The following is a 16,202-nucleotide window of genomic DNA, read 5'->3' on the forward strand; positions in this document are numbered from 1 at the left end:
TTACAACCGGGCATTAAATCTGGTAACTCTCAATGCTACATTATCCCGAGAAAGGGAGTTAAAATTGGGTCAAGATTGGAAATTTCGATATGCCACGGATGTCAAGGCGGTCCAACTGGGCGACAGTATTCAAACGGTTTTTATCCTGCTCGTAATCTGTCTAGGTGTAAGCTTTTGTTTAGCAGTGCTCGAATATTTGACGTGGAATAGAGGAATAATTCTGAAAAAGGAGACCTTCACTTGGGTAGGATTTGCAAGGATTATGCATCAAAAGGTACGGCGGTAATCAGGTGCTCGAAATGTGACATGGAATAAAAGTAAATATAGAGTCGCAAGAAAATATGTCCTCAAGTGCGACCTAAATGCCTACTACAGGTTTATGTAAATAACTTATGCGTGGATGTACTTATTTACGAAATCTTAATATTTATAATATTTCCGTGTTATTTTACCTACTCGTAAAAAGTCGAGGAAGAATTTTCAGGTCAAAGTTAACTTGAAATCTTGCTTAGTGCTTATGTATGACCTTAACTTATCGATACTGTCGAAAATTATATATTTTTGGAGAGAATCTGAAATGTTTTTAAATTTAAACTTGAACAAGTCTCGAAACCAGCTAGATGGTCAAACATTGTTGCTAACAAGTTGTTTACATTTTTAAGAACTTATAACATTAGGCATTCTATAAATGCTTATGATTAAATATTAAGGAGGAAAAACATAGTTTTGTGTAACAAGGATTCCCAATAATTATTATAAATTGTGAAATATTAAAACCTCGCACATTTATTCGCATGTAAATACATGCATAACAATGCAATTACAGGAAATATATACCTACATATATACTGTTGGATAAAATTGCTTCATATATGTTTCATTGGTAATCAGTCGAAATTTTGTCGATTGCAGGTTTTCACAATATCGTTAAAAGAAGGAATATGTGTGGTGATGAGGTATAGATTAGAAATGTAATCAACTTGGTAGCCAATCTATAGATGTCTAATTTATTTATAATGAGCTTGTTAATTTCGACAGCCTATATTGACTACAAACTTAATACGATAGGAAATAAATTATATATTTATCGTCATGCATTCTTATTTTGACATCCTCAATTTGCTCAAATATCAAGAATATTGACTGCCAATATTGTTTGGTAGGTTTCTATGCTCAACTACATTCTCCCTTCTTACCATTCAAAATTTCTTGGAGTACCTAAAATATTTTTACAAGCCAACATTTACTTCAATCACCTCCAAACCATTTGGGATTTAAAGAATGGCAAAGTCCAATTTCATCGCCTTGATTTTGGTGCACTACACCGTAAAATTGAGCTTAATTGGACTCGTTGTAGCTTTATCTGGTACAAGATTGGCATCTGTTATAACGCCTAATGCTAGGTGTCGATACCACCTTGTCTTCAACAATATTTCTATGTGGGACTTACCAACTACCCGTAATATGCCAGTTACACTTACCAAACGCACCTTTTCGGACGATTTAAGTCTATCTTCCTACCATACGACTAACCGCTCTTTACAACTTGACATTCTTCACAATAAGGGATGGATGTGCGAAACTGTGATTCTCTTTGTTACAATTAATCCACTAAATTTGACAACATTTCACACAAAATCGTTAGGATATTGGATTTTAGCTCATAGCTCGCATTATTTCGCATTAAGTAAAGAAATCGAACTAGTAACTTCTTCAGATAATTTTTACTTTATTCTAATTCCTGCGAACGCAGACGTCTTTTTGACAAATATTGATGTGCCTATTTACCTTGCACCTGTCAACTTTGTGGTGGAACTACCCGTCAAATTATCAATTTTATTATTTCATAATGAGCACAACGTGCAATTGTGTAATCAAAAAAGTAATCTGAGGACACAAATTCTACGGAATTTTGTCTGCAGCACTATACCTTCGTTTGGAGGTACGATACCATTCGACTACCCGACACCCTCAGAAAATAATTGGCAAGATCATACAATTAATTCAAGAAATCCGACGGAACTATCAGAAATTTTAATTATTACAGCATTGAATAAACTCAATGCAACGAGGCATTTCACACTTAGGGATATTTCGTGTCGCTCTGTTTTAACGGAGACGTGCTTCTACCCGAAACTTAGACTTGGAATTTCGGTTAGCGAACAAATTCAATATAAACTGATAATCACAAGCTTCTCCGGATTCTCCTTCTTCTCGTGTTACTTGGCATTAAACGGGGTGACGTTTTCGCTGTATTTAGCACCTTACGATCGCATTGTGTGGATCTTCACGGGGACCATGCTTGTCTCATCTTCGTTCATCTTAACTCTGGGATTTTACACTTTGAACCAACAACTCTACCCGCTGAAACTGCTTTTACACTTTTTCGGATGTCTAATCGACGAAGTGAGCCATCTTCCCGAAAAATTGAGCACCTTCCTTCCCTTCAGACTCGTAAGTATTCCGTGGCTCTTTGTCGGCATGTTGCTGAGCATGTGCTACCTGAGCAGTTTCATTACCAATTTAAACTCACCCCTTCCTGGGGAACGATTCGACACGTATGAAAAAATCTCTTGTGACAAAGAACCCCAGACCAGTGTAAATCACAGATCGGATCTTGAGAGATTTCACTTAAATAGAATCCTTTTTGACAGGAAAAAATTAAATTTTACTACTCTCGACTATGCAAAACATGTTGGAGGATTCTGCTATACAGTTTTGTCTAAATTCGACCTAGTGAATAGTGAAAGTTATCACTACTTTCAAAATTTCAAATACTTACAACACTTTAACTACGATCTTATTCGTCAGGCAGACAGATTTCCAAAGTATTTGAAAAATTTAACGTATGCCATGTTGAATCCAAGGATTCGCTGGTATCCGAAAAAGCTTGAGATTTTGGCTAGCGTGACGGCCCAAGGGGTTAACAAGATTATCGAGGAGGAAATTTTACTATGTGACAAATCTGCTTATCTTGGACGATCAAATGAAGTTGACGCCTACTTTGAGTACCTGAAGAGAAACTACCCGACGAAAAAGTGGTACAAGGGAGAGAACCCCATTGTCACCGGGGCAACCGGATCGATCTTTAATGTTTTCCGGGAATCACGAATGGTCCGCTATTTTAAGCTGTTTTTTGATTCCGGAATTTACAACCGTGCATTAAATCTGGTCACCCTCAATGCTACATTATCCCGAGAAAGGGAGTTAAAATTGGGGCAAGATTGGAAATTTAGATATGCCACGGATGTCAAGGCGGTCCAACTGGACGACAGTATTCAAACTATTTTTATCCTGCACGTAATTTGTCAAGGTGTAAGCGTTTGTTTAGCGGTGCTCGAATATTTGAAACGGAATTGGCGAATAATCGTGAAGAGGGTGGCATTAAGTTGGGCAGGATATGTAAAGCCCGTGCGTCATAAGAAGATGCGGACGTCAATAGGTCGATATAAGTCGAAGAAAGAGGCTGACATCGCTGATCGTACGTCGCCCCAGTAGAATTTTACATGTCGTCGCCTCCACTTTCATAAAACCGATAATACATCATAATCGACCTGAGTATGTGTTTATTTACATAAGTATACGACTCCACCAGCCCTGGGAACAACGTATTTATATTACCGGTTAGCAGTTTCTTTTTGTGCGCACGAAATTATTTTTATGCATGCATGGTGCATAAAAATGCATAAAAACGCCTAAAAATGTACGAAAATGCACGGAAATGCATGAAAATGCATAATAATAAATAAAATGCAATTTATGCCGGAAAATTCATATTTTCAAGAAATTTTATACTTTCGTACCCTGTCAAATGGGGGTAAGATTCAGTTATCTGAACCTTTACACTGGTTTGAAACCTTTCTACACCACTTGGTAGCCCGAGTCGCGGCTTATGTATCCATCATAGTTGCCATTGAATGCGCTAGTAAAACTTATCCTATCTAGTTATTTGGAATTTGGTACACATATCGAGTAACACGGAATTAGATTATTCAGCAAGAAAATTTCGCCTATTATTCAGCAAGAAAATTTCAAACAAATGGCACGTATTCTTTTGCTATAAAATACAAGCCCGTATTCAGCCGCTCATTTTTTGTATTGAAGAATGAAAAATATTTTTATACGAAAAGATACTAAAATGGTGAGGAAAATATAAATATCACATATATTTCTCAATTATTCGAATATTTAGAAAAATTGTATTATTCCAATATTATTTGCATGTAAATTATTTTCGTGCATTTTCGTGCATTTTCATGCACTTTTTCGGATTTCTAGTGGGTGTTATTAAACGTTTAAAAACATTTTCGTGCACTAATTTCGTGCAGGTGTTATTTAACAGCAGAAACACTGCCGGTTAGTAACGCTGTAGCAATAAAAATTACCACTCGGAACCAAACTACTAGCAGTCCGGTAGGAAGTTATTACCAAATCAATACCAGTACGACGTACATATCTGGCAGATTTTTGGCGTGTCGTACAACACTATCGTCACGTCGGCAACTTTGTACATTCACGTCTTCAGAAGCTATCCGCCATGCATAAAGCCTGTTTTTTTACGAATTCTGATCCACCTTGACAAGTCTGCAAATAAATCCCCTCAACATCAATTATTCATATCCCCAACAGTTATGATTATGTATTACACCGACGCATAGTTTGACTCGCTAAATTGATTTAAACTCTCTTTATGTTCATCTCTGCACATAATTTCTCCATTTAAATCACTAAGCACATGCTTGAGCAGTGTGAATCTGGCATAAAGTATGTGAATAAATTCCAAAGATAAAGGTTCGAAGTATTTTACATTTATGTCAGGTGCAACATCCGTACATATATAATACACACAAATGTATTTATGGGTATCCCAAAAAATCAGTCCCATTCTTCACGCAGGGTCCTCACATCATTTTTCATTCATGAATATGCGAACACGAACATACGTAAAAAAAGTTTTCCTCTGATCTTTTCCAGTATTTTCTTCACTCGTAAATGCTTCTCATTCTTACGAAGTTTGCAACTCGTCACGTATCTATGTATGGAATCATGCGTAAATAACGTGATCGATTTCGACACAGTTTACTTACAGAGTTTGACCATCACATCCGGTGTGAACATCCCTCAATAACCTGATGCGCCATTGATATGAGAATAATATTTTGCACGTTCGTGGTCGTGCTATCCGGAGATAAAAATTTTAATGGGTTCCCAGACTGTATAAAAGACCGAGATGAAATCACTCTATTTTGCACAATGAGTACATATTCACATACTTTAAAAAATGGTTTCTATAAAGTTCCTGGTCATGATCGGAGTGATAACGGCGCTGTGTCAGGTCAGCGCTACGCCCCTCCCGCTGCCGCAGAGTTACACTGATCAGGCGCTCTACTACCCGTACATCGGATGGTGGGGACTTCAAGGATCTGTAGGTTTAAGTTGTTATCATTAATTAAAATTTATTATACATCAGCACAGTTGAAATACCAGTGTCATGCCTGTTTAATAAAATCTTGTAGCGATGTTATTTACCGTGTACGTATATAATTTTTTTTAGATATTGAATGCAAGCCTGCAACAACAAGTGTTGACAATTAATCCGAGAATATATTTCTTTTTCAGGCATCTGGAGCTGACCAAGATAATGACGCGGACTTTTTCGAGCGTAATCGTAGGTTTGGATATTCTTCCGTTCTAGGCTGAAGGCTGGAATGAGGAGAAAATAAATTTAGATTTTGGCTGGAAGACTTGCTAAGCACTCTTGGTTACTAAAAATTACGTGAATTGTTACCTATTACGGTACAAAATCGAACGAAATTTTCATTTTATCATTCTACGAATACTACTGCGAATGCGAATTATTTTTTTCCATACTCGCTCACAAAGAAGTACTTACATATAAACATTCGATGACGTATTATATTTTTGAGGATCATTTGTTTGCGTCAAATATTTGTTATGTCATAAATTATTAAATACAAGAACACTTTTGTGAACTACGTGTGCATACAAAGTTCATATAGTTTTACAATAAGTGAAATGAGTTTTGTTTCCAATTTTAATAGATAAGTATTTCCCTCTTATTTTATTCTGCTAATTACTTTTGCATCCTCAATTTTAGCCAATCCAATAACCGGATTAATATCACACGCAAATGAAAATGACAATAAAAATAATATTAATGTCCACATATACTCAGACACAACCATACATATATATATATACATAGGCAAATGTTCGTTATTTTCCTGAGCAGTTATCCCTCAGACCCACAAAAACGCATCTCTGCTGCATGTGTAATAAAGCATCTCCACTACCTTAGTATATTATAGTTAACTATTATATTTATTTCAAAAATTCGCTCAGTGATTAAGAAAAGAGGTTTGCGGAACAATTTTAGACATCCAAAAAAATGGTGCAACCAAATAATTTAGACGCAAGTTTACTCGTTTCTTATTATACTGCGAATTATTTAATTTTTATAAAACCTACGGCTGCATTAGCTGACATAAATTTGTCATCTGTTCTCACAACCCACACCAGTTGTTGGTATCATCTCATCTTCAACAATATTTCCACTTCCGATCTGCCAACTACCCGTAATGTCCCTCTAACTCTGACCAAACGAACGTTTCCCTACGATCGTATTCCGTTGCCCACACCAACCAATATCCCTTCACAACTTTATATTCTCCAAAACAGAGGCTGGCTGTGCGAAATTGTCATTTTCTTGGTCTCCATAAATGCGACAAATTATACAAAATCGCACCAAGAATCTTTAGGATATTGGATTATAACTCAGACCAAATACTATCTCAGACTAAATGATGAAGATCATTTGACTCAGGTTTACCCTGATTTTTTTTATGTTATCTTAATTCCACGTAGCTATAAATTATTTGAATCAAACACGAATTCCCCACAGTACGTACAACCTGCCCCGTACGACCAGCTACTACCGGTGAAATTTTCAGTGTTATTATTTCTCCCTGATAACTGGGTGACATTCTGTTACCAAAAGAGTATTCCCATCCTACAAAAATTCGTCTGTTCTAAGGTTACAACTACTAGTAAAGACACAATCTTATTAACCCGCTTAAACTACCCGACAGAATTGGAGCAGCATTGGGTCTACAAATCTGAAAATCATCCCATCTCAGCAGTTTTATTTACTACGGCGCTAAATAAACTTAATGCAACCCGATATTTCCTAAATGGTACCGAGTGCTACCCGGTTCTCACGGAGGCCTGCTTTTACCCGGTGTATCTTTACGATAGTCGATTGCCAATTAGTGAGTGGGACTATAATAATCAAATTATTCTCACAGATTACCCCGGATTCTCGTTTTTCTCTTGCTCCCACTTTTCAAGGGGGATTTCGTTTTTACTGTATTTCGATCCTTACGATCGTATCGTGTGGATCGTTACAGTTATCCTGCAGCTCTTATCAACTTGCCTTCTTTCGTTAGGATATTACCTTCTGCACCAGCAATTCTACCCGCTGAAACTCTTCTTGTACTTCTTCGGTTGCCTGATCGACGAGATGAGTCACCTTCCTAAAAAATTGAGGATTTCGACTCCCTTCCGACTTTTAAGCGTTCCCTGGCTCTTGATTGGCATGCTGCTAAGCACATGCTACCTGAGTAGTTTCATAATCAATTTAAACTCACCCCTTCCCGGAGAACGAGGCGACACGTACGATAAAATTACTTGTCAGGAGAAACCACTAACAATCGTTGATTCCCGTTTGCTTGAGGCCAGATACATGGCAATAAGTGAACATCACAACGATGCGAATTTTAGTGCAATTTCTTCCAGTATGAAGAATTTTTGCTACACAATTCTGTCTGAATTCACACCAACGCACAGAGAGCAAGAAAATCTTGGCAATTACAAATATACACAATATTTTTATTTCAATATTTACCGTAGTCATGATTACGTTCATTATCCATCGCATTCACTACGATTAATGTATTCCATGATAAATCCAAGGATTCGGTGGTACCCGGGGAAATTAAGACGTTTCGACAGTGATGTAACCACAAACAAAGTAAATCGGATGATTGAAGAGGAAATTTTGCAGTGTGACAGATCCGCTTATGGAGGACCATCGAGTGATGTGGACACCTATTATCAATATCTGAAGAGAAATTATCCCACCAAAAAATGGTATCGCGGAGAGAAAACAATTTTTGAAACGCCGGTCGGATTTATGGTTCAGGCTTGGCGGGAATCTCGCATGCTACAATATCTCAAATCGTTTTTGAGTTCAGGGATTTACAACCAGGTGTCTCGTCAGGTTAGCCTTAATGCGACAGTACTACGCGAAAGGGAGGCTAAATCACGAAAAAGTGGGCACTTTCGCCCTGTAGCCACATCATTTCAGGTGGTCAGGCTAGGCGACAGTATTCAAACCATCTTCATTCTCCTAATCACCTGTCTAGCGGCGTGTTTGTGTCTGGCGGTAATTGAGTATGCAAAATGCAATAGGGCAAATATCGCGAATAGGGTTAGGCTAATGTGGGGACGATTTATTAAAGTTGTGCAAAAACGCAGGCGTCAAAAGAAAATGCAGCATAGAATTAATATACGACGTAATCATGGAGGAAGGGATAATCAAGGTACCTTAAAATAGAGCATTACGTAATGGAAAAAACATACATATCAGGATTCAGATTTTTGATCAAGTGACACCGTTTTGGTAGAAATATGTTAACATACGTTGGGAGACCTCCATTGTTAGTCGGTTAGTTTGTTTTAAGTGTTCCGTTTCCGACCTCACGTCTGATAATTCGACCGTGTATGCAAGTGTGCGAAATTGTTTTATTGTAAATTCGAATTATCTTTATTTCTAAAGAACTAATTTGTATTTGTTCAGTTGACTTGAAACTTCTGTTGTAAAAGTTGTTTTTATTTCGCTTTCCATACCCATACATACATACCTATTTAAATATGTTGAGTGAAACTATTTTCGGACATATTTTTTCGTCAAACATTTGTCACGCAATAAATTATTAAACTCAAGTAAATGCAAACCTAATATTAATTTTTTATTGCATGCGATCCTAACGCTATCAAAATTTCATTTTCCTCTATCAATGTGCATTATTAAGTATTATCGTAAAATTCCAACTTCCTAAGCTAATAAATTTTGCCCGTTTCAAAAATAAAATCGTGTATATTTTCATACATACAAAATTTATATAATTTGGTGACATTCGAAGATTGCGCAATATTGGGTTTGCTCGGAAATATGTATGAACGCATGCTTCATTCATGTACCGATACAGTACCATCTTCTTAAAAAAACGTCATGACTCATTAAATCGTTTGTTAGATATTGGGTATCCAAGAACCAATGGTGAAAGTTAGCATTTCGGTTTTTAACCGTTTTGGGAACGAACTTTTCGTAATCTTCGCATATGCATGCTTATTTATTTATCACGAACTTCACAATCTTAAGTTCATATTCAGCCTTGCTGTCTTTTCATTAACTAATTGTGCCTTGAATAAATAATCCAAGTAAACTGAACACGAACTAATTTTAATCTTGCTAATATCACATGATGACTCTTAGAAGGAGAGGCCCTCTACATACCTCTCTCAGATCTTGATGCCCTTTGCATATCAGGGTGCCCTAGGTGAGTAACAAGTGGTTTTACTCCATGGCCACGTTTGCGCCCGCCACATCCCCTCGTAGATATTAAAATCACGAAAAGGCCTTTTGTCATGTGCTTCAACTGCCACCAAAAATCCAGTTTTGCTCGGATTCTGATTAGGTAAATTTACATTTTTGTGATCCCACATACTTGAGTTATCATATCCAGTAGTAATCTTAAATATTTTGAAATTTCAAATTTTTTAGAACAATTCATGAGCAAAGTAATGTCTATAAATATTCGAGAATTTCAAAAAAGTTGAGATTGCTACTTGATACGATCACAAGAATGTAAAATTTACCAAAATCTGAGCAAAATTGGATTTTTGGGGAATTTTTGAACATGACAACTTTTGTGGTTTTCATCCTTTTGAGGGGGTGTGGCCATGGAGTAAATCCACCCTAGGATTATTCACTACTCACCTTGGGGACCCTAGGTGAGTAGTAAATGCTATATGCTAAGGGCATCAAGATCTGAGAGGGGCATGTAGTGCGCCTCTCCTCCTTAACAGAAAACAATTTGGAAGAAAGCTCCAGTCCTTTTTGGTTATGTTTTTGATTAAACTCTATGCTATTCTGCATGCTATTTAAAATATGTACATATATCTATATGCATGTCTGGGTATTAACCTTAAATATTTTGAGGAGACTTTTTTATCACCTTTAAATATTTAGTATCCTGGAAAACTTATTTGGCAAGAAGTCAAATCCGACGCGACAAGCGAGTATCTTACGAATTTCCCCTTTTGGTGCCGTATCAAATTGTCCGTTGTGATACGTTTCTTTGCTCGACTTTTCTTGTTATTTTGTACGTACTTCCACTCCTAGTAGAATGGTATTGAATCAATACCGATCCGAGTACATATAATATGGTTTCACTGGTACGGAAATAACGTGCATTAGTACTCATATACATACGTGGTAGATAATGTTGTGGTAATGAAAACCTACCACTCACTTAAAAAAACAAACATTACCAATTCGGGAGGATGTGAAACTATGCCAACACGAAGTGACATCACCACATCTTAGAGTGTATAATATATATCAACCCTGCTACTTTCATGAAACGTAGTTCACCATCCTATAAACGAAATATATTCTCATATTCACCACTGTCATTTCTTACATAATATCTATTCGATTCTGATTTTACTAAATATCTCCTTATAAGCACGATAACTCTTGTATTTTCGAGTAATATCTTTTTAACTCATTAGTGAAATCCACTTAAAAATTGGAACCTCGAGCAATGACGAAATCAAATCACCCCCGTTCGACCATTGTGGTATTGTGTTACGCTATAAATTTCAGCTTTGTCGAACCAAAGATGGAATTATCCCCAATAAACTTGGCATCTGTTCTATCGCCCTACCCCCCTTGTCGACATCACCTCGTCTTCAACAAAATTTCCACGCAAAACTTGCCAACCACCCGTAACATTCCAGTCACACTGACGAAACGACCCTTTCCGGACAAGTCTATTCCTTCGGAGATGCGCTCACGAACCAAGACACCCTCATACCTTAATATCTTAAAAAATCCTGGCTGGTTTTGCGAAATTGTCATTTTGTTTGTCACTATAAATTCTCGAAAGTATAAAAAATCCCACAGAAAATCGTTAGGATATTGGATTACTACTCAAGGCCAATACTATCTTAGATTAAACATGAAAAATAGGTTGAATGAGGTTTATCCAGATTTTTTTTATTTCATGCTAATTCCGAGTAACCCGAAAATATTAGAATCACATAATTTCCGTTTATATACACCACCCATTGAGTATGACCTACTACTACCAGTGAAATTTGCAGTGCTACTATTTCTCCCTAAAAATAGAGTGACATACTGTTACCAAAAAAGTAATTCTATTCTACAAAATTTTGTATCCACTACATCAACAATTTGGAATAAAGATACAATTTTATTCACCCCGTTAAACTACCCAATAAGATCGGAGCAACATTGGATCGACGTTTCTGTAGGGGATCCTAAATCTAATTTGGTCTCAAACATCTTATTTGAGTCGGCAATGAATACACTGAATGCAACCCGAGAGGTTCTTACAATGGAACCTTTTCTCAAGCTATACGAGATAAGCTTAGTGACCTATGCTAAAAAATCAAGCAAAAAATTAGAAATGACGTGGTACTTATCTTTCCGTTGAATGGGCACTTGGAGGTCAAATATTTGAGGGCAAAGTTCACAGTAAGTTTTCATATACGTAAATCTTCATATACGTAAGTTTTTATATATTTACGAATATTTTTGCTTTTTAAAGGCCTACTATCCACCAACCCGTAATAAAAAAATGACGGTGGGTTCAATAAATTATAACTCATAATTTAGCATATATATATTTATAGTAAATATAAAATTATATGAATACATGCACGAATTTACGAGATTGTGAAATTTTGTCAAAAATAATATGCATTGAATGAAATGCGAGCGTGTGAGGATAAAGGGAGCGGAGTGACCTCGAAGGAGAAAATTTTCACTCCTCCGCTCGCCCGCTTAAGAAAAAAACAGGCCGCTACTGTGAACTTTGCCCTCAAATATTTGACCTCCAAGTGCCCATTCAATAATGGGATAATTCCATCTTTGGTTCGACAAAGCTGAAATTTATAGCGTAACACAATACCACAATGGTCGAACGGGGGTGATTTGATTTCGTCATTGCTCGAGGTTCCAATTTTTAAGTGGATTTCACTAATGAGTTAAAAAGATATTACTCGAAAATACAAGAGTTATCGTGCTTATAAGGAGATATTTAGTAAAATCAGAATCGAATAGATATTATGTAAGAAATGACAGTGGTGAATATGAGAATATATTTCGTTTATAGGATGGTGAACTACGTTTCATGAAAGTAGCAGGGTTGATATATATTATACACTCTAAGATGTGGTGATGTCACTTCGTGTTGGCATAGTTTCACATCCTCCCGAATTGGTAATGTTTGTTTTTTTAAGTGAGTGGTAGGTTTTCATTACCACAACATTATCTACCACGTATGTATATGAGTACTAATGCACGTTATTTCCGTACCAGTGAAACCATATTATATGTACTCGGATCGGTATTGATTCAATACCATTCTACTAGGAGTGGAAGTACGTACAAAATAACAAGAAAAGTCGAGCAAAGAAACGTATCACAACGGACAATTTGATACGGCACCAAAAGGGGAAATTCGTAAGATACTCGCTTGTCGCGTCGGATTTGACTTCTTGCCAAATAAGTTTTCCAGGATACTAAATATTTAAAGGTGATAAAAAAGTCTCCTCAAAATATTTAAGGTTAATACCCAGACATGCATATAGATATATGTACATATTTTAAATAGCATGCAGAATAGCATAGAGTTTAATCAAAAACATAACCAAAAAGGACTGGAGCTTTCTTCCAAATTGTTTTCTGTTAAGGAGGAGAGGCGCACTACATGCCCCTCTCAGATCTTGATGCCCTTAGCATATAGCATTTACTACTCACCTAGGGTCCCCAAGGTGAGTAGTGAATAATCCTAGGGTGGATTTACTCCATGGCCACACCCCCTCAAAAGGATGAAAACCACAAAAGTTGTCATGTTCAAAAATTCCCCAAAAATCCAATTTTGCTCAGATTTTGGTAAATTTTACATTCTTGTGATCGTATCAAGTAGCAATCTCAACTTTTTTGAAATTCTCGAATATTTATAGACATTACTTTGCTCATGAATTGTTCTAAAAAATTTGAAATTTCAAAATATTTAAGATTACTACTGGATATGATAACTCAAGTATGTGGGATCACAAAAATGTAAATTTACCTAATCAGAATCCGAGCAAAACTGGATTTTTGGTGGCAGTTGAAGCACATGACAAAAGGCCTTTTCGTGATTTTAATATCTACGAGGGGATGTGGCGGGCGCAAACGTGGCCATGGAGTAAAACCACTTGTTACTCACCTAGGGCACCCTGATATGCAAAGGGCATCAAGATCTGAGAGAGGTATGTAGAGGGCCTCTCCTTCTAAGAGTCATCATGTGATATTAGCAAGATTAAAATTAGTTCGTGTTCAGTTTACTTGGATTATTTATTCAAGGCACAATTAGTTAATGAAAAGACAGCAAGGCTGAATATGAACTTAAGATTGTGAAGTTCGTGATAAATAAATAAGCATGCATATGCGAAGATTACGAAAAGTTCGTTCCCAAAACGGTTAAAAACCGAAATGCTAACTTTCACCATTGGTTCTTGGATACCCAATATCTAACAAACGATTTAATGAGTCATGACGTTTTTTTAAGAAGATGGTACTGTATCGGTACATGAATGAAGCATGCGTTCATACATATTTCCGAGCAAACCCAATATTGCGCAATCTTCGAATGTCACCAAATTATATAAATTTTGTATGTATGAAAATATACACGATTTTATTTTTGAAACGGGCAAAATTTATTAGCTTAGGAAGTTGGAATTTTACGATAATACTTAATAATGCACATTGATAGAGGAAAATGAAATTTTGATAGCGTTAGGATCGCATGCAATAAAAAATTAATATTAGGTTTGCATTTACTTGAGTTTAATAATTTATTGCGTGACAAATGTTTGACGAAAAAATATGTCCGAAAATAGTTTCACTCAACATATTTAAATAGGTATGTATGTATGGGTATGGAAAGCGAAATAAAAACAACTTTTACAACAGAAGTTTCAAGTCAACTGAACAAATACAAATTAGTTCTTTAGAAATAAAGATAATTCGAATTTACAATAAAACAATTTCGCACACTTGCATACACGGTCGAATTATCAGACGTGAGGTCGGAAACGGAACACTTAAAACAAACTAACCGACTAACAATGGAGGTCTCCCAACGTATGTTAACATATTTCTACCAAAACGGTGTCACTTGATCAAAAATCTGAATCCTGATATGTATGTTTTTTCCATTACGTAATGCTCTATTTTAAGGTACCTTGATTATCCCTTCCTCCATGATTACGTCGTATATTAATTCTATGCTGCATTTTCTTTTGACGCCTGCGTTTTTGCACAACTTTAATAAATCGTCCCCACATTAGCCTAACCCTATTCGCGATATTTGCCCTATTGCATTTTGCATACTCAATTACCGCCAGACACAAACACGCCGCTAGACAGGTGATTAGGAGAATGAAGATGGTTTGAATACTGTCGCCTAGCCTGACCACCTGAAATGATGTGGCTACAGGGCGAAAGTGCCCACTTTTTCGTGATTTAGCCTCCCTTTCGCGTAGTACTGTCGCATTAAGGCTAACCTGACGAGACACCTGGTTGTAAATCCCTGAACTCAAAAACGATTTGAGATATTGTAGCATGCGAGATTCCCGCCAAGCCTGAACCATAAATCCGACCGGCGTTTCAAAAATTGTTTTCTCTCCGCGATACCATTTTTTGGTGGGATAATTTCTCTTCAGATATTGATAATAGGTGTCCACATCACTCGATGGTCCTCCATAAGCGGATCTGTCACACTGCAAAATTTCCTCTTCAATCATCCGATTTACTTTGTTTGTGGTTACATCACTGTCGAAACGTCTTAATTTCCCCGGGTACCACCGAATCCTTGGATTTATCATGGAATACATTAATCGTAGTGAATGCGATGGATAATGAACGTAATCATGACTACGGTAAATATTGAAATAAAAATATTGTGTATATTTGTAATTGCCAAGATTTTCTTGCTCTCTGTGCGTTGGTGTGAATTCAGACAGAATTGTGTAGCAAAAATTCTTCATACTGGAAGAAATTGCACTAAAATTCGCATCGTTGTGATGTTCACTTATTGCCATGTATCTGGCCTCAAGCAAACGGGAATCAACGATTGTTAGTGGTTTCTCCTGACAAGTAATTTTATCGTACGTGTCGCCTCGTTCTCCGGGAAGGGGTGAGTTTAAATTGATTATGAAACTACTCAGGTAGCATGTGCTTAGCAGCATGCCAATCAAGAGCCAGGGAACGCTTAAAAGTCGGAAGGGAGTCGAAATCCTCAATTTTTTAGGAAGGTGACTCATCTCGTCGATCAGGCAACCGAAGAAGTACAAGAAGAGTTTCAGCGGGTAGAATTGCTGGTGCAGAAGGTAATATCCTAACGAAAGAAGGCAAGTTGATAAGAGCTGCAGGATAACTGTAACGATCCACACGATACGATCGTAAGGATCGAAATACAGTAAAAACGAAATCCCCCTTGAAAAGTGGGAGCAAGAGAAAAACGAGAATCCGGGGTAATCTGTGAGAATAATTTGATTATTATAGTCCCACTCACTAATTGGCAATCGACTATCGTAAAGATACACCGGGTAAAAGCAGGCCTCCGTGAGAACCGGGTAGCACTCGGTACCATTTAGGAAATATCGGGTTGCATTAAGTTTATTTAGCGCCGTAGTAAATAAAACTGCTGAGATGGGATGATTTTCAGATTTGTAGACCCAATGCTGCTCCAATTCTGTCGGGTAGTTTAAGCGGGTTAATAAGATTGTGTCTTTACTAGTAGTTGTAACCTTAGAAC

At 36.8% G+C, this 16,202-nt stretch overlaps 1 long non-coding RNA gene across 1 annotated transcript; it reads left to right on the forward strand.

Moving 5' to 3' along the window:
- The first annotated feature begins 5,266 nt into the window (after positions 1 to 5,266).
- Positions 5,267 to 6,207, forward strand: LOC118438011. Its single transcript, XR_004836565.1, has 2 exons — positions 5,267 to 5,425; positions 5,620 to 6,207. It is a non-coding gene; the product is annotated as an uncharacterized LOC118438011 (long non-coding RNA).
- The last annotated feature ends 9,995 nt before the right edge of the window (positions 6,208 to 16,202 follow it).

The sequence above is a fragment of the Folsomia candida genome, unplaced genomic scaffold (assembly GCF_002217175.1).
Source record: "Folsomia candida strain VU population unplaced genomic scaffold, ASM221717v1 Fcan01_Sc018, whole genome shotgun sequence".
Taxonomy (NCBI): domain Eukaryota; kingdom Metazoa; phylum Arthropoda; class Collembola; order Entomobryomorpha; family Isotomidae; genus Folsomia; species Folsomia candida.